This window comes from Pterocles gutturalis, unplaced genomic scaffold, assembly GCF_000699245.1.
Source record: "Pterocles gutturalis isolate BGI_N339 unplaced genomic scaffold, ASM69924v1 scaffold18969, whole genome shotgun sequence".
Lineage (NCBI taxonomy): Eukaryota > Metazoa > Chordata > Aves > Pterocliformes > Pteroclidae > Pterocles > Pterocles gutturalis.
In genome coordinates, this window is record NW_010133650.1 from 138931 (window position 1) to 143561 (window position 4631).

Genomic DNA, 4631 nt, shown 5'->3' on the forward strand with positions numbered 1-4631 from the left:
ATACTGTCCTCACCACTGCTGGAGATAGGCGGGTGTGATGGGAGAGTAAGAAACCACCAGTTTATGAGCACAGTGAGAGCACCGTGAAGATGCAATTACTGTCCGGGAAGGCGGAGGCCAGTTTTGCAAGCCAGTTCCCATGGGGCTCCCAGGTGGTGGCCTGCCTGCAGCTCCTCCAACCAGCACTAATCCTGCCTGTCCTGGTCACCTGGGGCAGGGGGAGAAGATAGCAAACACGCATCCACCAGACGCATCAGCTTGAACCAGTCTTTTCAGCTATTCTCTCAAAGGATTCACTTTGTTCTGGCAGTTACACAGAGAGGACCTGCTGCCTGAGCCCTGCGCCACCTCACTTTCCCACGCAGGGAGAGGGGATGTAGCATCAGCAGAGAGCTTGGCCCCTGTGGTAGCTCCCGACTCCCACCACCCCTCCACAGTCCCCTCTCTTCAGTTCCATGAATACATGTAACAGATTACGGACATCTCAAAATACTCCCTCTCAAAATACTCCAGAGAACAGTGGGGAGTGTGGAGGCACGGAAGGGGTGCTCCCCTGCCCGGGGTCACAGCAGGGCCCACCATGCCATGCATTGCCCCGGGGAAGTGGGTGCTGGGGCTGAATGGGGGCTGTAAAAGGACACTTAGCATCCATGTGCTGGATGGCCCTCCTCTTGTTGCTATGCATGCATTCGGCATTTAAATCTGGCTTCATTTCCCTCTGAAAGCTTGCATTGCAATTAAAAAAAAAAAAAAAGACACTAAAAGCAGGGTTTTTTAAGAACAATTTTGTAGTACAGCAAGCTCCAAGCAGGAGTAGGCTCAGTTGTGCTAGGTGCTGTACAAATACAAGGGCAGTTCCCAAATCAGTATGGCCCTATATTGATCGTCTTTTGTCCAAGACATAAAGCAGCAGCTCGGAAAGGCTGGTAATCTTTTTCCATGGTGCTATCCAGGTCTGAAATAAGTGGGGTGTGGTAAATCTACGCTGACGTAAATGAGAGAAGGTGTTTTGAAGAACCCAGGACAGGGAGAGCAAATTAAAACCAGAGCAGTCTGGTGAATATTACACAAGAAAAGCCTACTCTCTTTTCTGTTTCTTATACTTGTGACTGCAGAAATTCTCCTCCTCTGAAATGACAGAAAGGAGCCCAGGAGGCCAGAGCCAGCATGCTTTGCCATGGTGAACCAGCAGTAACCAAACAAGGAGCCTGGCAATGTGACTGTGAACCAGCTATCTCGAAGTTTAGGAACTGGAGATTCAGAGCTCCAGCTGGATCAACAGCTGGCCGCTGTCTCTGACACGAGATGAACCCAAATCTCACAGTCACATACAACTATATGTGGGTCAGCTGGGAATGGGACTCAGTACCAAATCACCAGTGGCACCGTTTCTCTCCTCCAGGCAGTGCCAGTATTTTGATTTGGGCTTTTTTTCCCCCATTTCAAAACTGCAGAAAGCTGCGGAGCAGACTTTTTCCACATGCTGAGGACAAAAACCTCCTCTGCTTGCTGCATTTCTTTGCTATATGGCATGATAGCCTGTGAGAAACAGTCTGAAAAAGTTGCTTGGGCTTGATTTTTATATTCTTCTAGCAAAGCGCCTGCAAGTTCAGTACAAACAGATCAACACCATCAAGCACAGCTTGTAGCCTAGCTACGTACTTCAGCCTTTGCTCTGAACTACTGAGGTTTTGGATGATGTCAGTCTGGTCTCCTGAGGGCTGCTGTTGTCATCAGATAGTGAGGTCGATAAGGCACATGTTATGATGAGGTATGCTGTTGGGTTTAACCATAGTATCGTGCATGAGGTAGCCAAGAAAGCGGTGCGTTTCCTGGTACAGTGCCTCAATAAGGCTCTCACTGCTTAATAGCTGTTTCCACTGCACTGTCCTCTGTGCTCAGCATGCAACGGATTGCTGACAACCTGAAAGGCCAAACAGCACCAGGGTTCAAAAATCCAGTTCCTCTGTCAAAAACATGCTTGTTTGGGACTTTTTGTTTCTTTTCCAGATCTCAATTTCACTCTTTTTTTTTTTTTTTTTAAATTTTGTTTAACCTTCTACAAAGTGGGTAAAAGCAGGTCCCAAAACAGCTGTTCAGAGTTGGACAAAGTACCGTCAGTTTCTGGAGGAGTTTTTTTGCTTGTCCCTCATCTAGTACTCCCACTGCATTTGGGAAGCACCTGAAATCTAGCACAGCCTGCGAGCTGGGGGCCCTTGGCTGGATTTGAAAGCTCCAGCCCCCACCAGATCCTGTTTCCACGCTGATCAGATGCTCGGTCCTGAATTGCAGTTTCTTCCTCTCTTCCTGGTTTTCCAAGCAGGCCAAATGATAACAGTTCAGGACCAGACAACAGTTCTGTGTGACATGGAGCCCTGAAAAGGAGTTTGTACATTGCCTTTACCTGCAGCTGGACTGGACTTTACTTTTCGAGCATTCATGCTTCTTATTTACTTTTGTGTTTCACTTAGACAGAGCAGAGGAACAGCCTGGATCCCCTGTCACCACTCCTTGCCAGCCACGGGAACGCGCCATAGCAGTCCTAATCCTACCAGTGGGACCACTCGGAACAAATGTGCAAAAATTTAAGTAATCCACACTTCTGCCAGCTCTGGCCTTTTCACAGTTAATCTCTATGTACCAGAAAAAGGATAATAACATACCTTTTCAAAATCCTAGTTATACAAATTATAATCTTAAACCCCACTCTCTACCAGTTTTTAATGAAGAAAGAGCTGATTTCCCTACTAAATAAATCTTCTAGGACCCAGGGGGGACATACAGTGCTTGTGCTTGCTGACCTGGCAAAGGCATGATCTGTGCTGTCTGTGAGAGCCACACAAGCCCACAGCCTTCGCGGTGAGGAGGAGAGGTCGACTAGGACGGTACTTACCGCAATGCAAGGGCGTTGGGTTTTTTCCATCCCCCAAAGGAGATGAACTCAGCATACCCTTTGCACTTCTTCAGCCTTTTAGAAAGTAACGCATTATGAGCTTTTTACCCCATGAAGGATATGAGGTCCTGGCCCTGCAAAGAACAAGGGAGGCAAAGCCTGAGGTGGGCACCTCGCAGGACCAGAGCTCCCCATTTCAGCAGGCTGGAGGAACTTGCTGGGCTTCCAGCTTGTCTCCTGACAAGGTCCTGCCGGTCTCTGACTCCCAACAGAGCTGGCGACCTACAGGGCCAGGAGACAAGTGGCTTGTCTACATGTTGGGGGAAATTTAAATCCTTTGGTTTAGCCAGAGGGAGAGACAGCACACATCTCACTGCTCCATCTCTCCCCGGGGAAGGCGCAGGCAGAGGTGCCCCCGGACAGCGAGCAGCATGTGACAGCCCTGGGCTCAGGGAGTGGGTGCTATGAGCGCTGGGTGGAGAGCAGGGCTGCAGGCAGGAGGAGGAAGCACACCTAGGAAGATAAACAAGCATTTCATCCTCGTTTGCCAGCAGCCTGCTCCTGCCACGGCTGCTTAGGCTGGCCTTGGCGAACGGGCAGCGTTCAGTCTGCCCCAGCTGCCCCCCCGCCACTTCCGCTTCCAGAGCCCCTCGGTGCTGGGGTGGCCATGGCGGGCTGCCTGCTCACCTCTGCCTGAGCCAGTGACCATCGCGGTGGGGGCAAAGAGCCTCTTCTCTCCCACCAAGGGTCAGCCCCATGCAGTGGCTGTGCCCAGCCGTCTCCTGTCCGCTGCCAAGCACGAGCCCACTCCAGACAGGTTGCTGCCTGTCGCACCTTTTGAAGCCCGTCTCATATCCCCTGTTGCCCACAGTGCCACAGAGAAAGCATCAAGTGGCCTTTGTATGCGAACCAAACCAAAAACCTCATCTGACGCCCTCTGACTTTGCCCCCCTACGCCTCAGGCCCTCCTCTGCTCACTTTCCTGGGGCGCTCAAGACTTAATTGCTTGTGGGACACAGGGTTATGTTATAGTCTTATCAGCCCAAGTGGTTTTGATTGCTAATCATGTTGCTTGTGGTGACATAGTCATACACTGCACAAGAAAAAAATAGTGGAAGAGCAGATAAAGGTGACCTAATAAGCATGCTGTGGGTCAGCCATCTTTTTACACCAATTTTGGTAAGGCTTCTTATAAAGATTGTTGGAGGAAATAAATAGCATGACCCAAAGGGCGAAGGTTTTTATGGACAATAAACCAGAGATATGATAGGAAACAGTGTTACAGGTTACCCCTCCCTCTTGGAGTCAGGAGTATGAAGGACCCAAGAATCTGTACCATCCTGTCCAACTTGCTGACAGAAATAAAGTGCAGGTACTACTGCTGGAAAAGTGTCTATCTGATATTGCTGGTTGTCCAGCTCATCCACTCCTTATGGGCATTTCGATTCATAGTTTCTGTTTTTAGCAACTAAAATAAGATTTTATTGGTTTTGGTTTTTTTTTTCCTTTGGATAAATTAGGGATCTAATGTGTCCTTTTTCTTTACCACAATTGGAAACCAGATCTTCATTGCTGAAATCCTAACACAGGTCAAGAGAGGTTCATAAAACCAGCCAGCCTCCCTTTCAGCTTCCAGATGAGACAGATGCTAGAGAAAATATTTCACTTGCAGTACACCCATGGGTGATCCAACATCCCTGAAAGAGGATCATCACTGCTTTGTCAAGGACAGAACTTG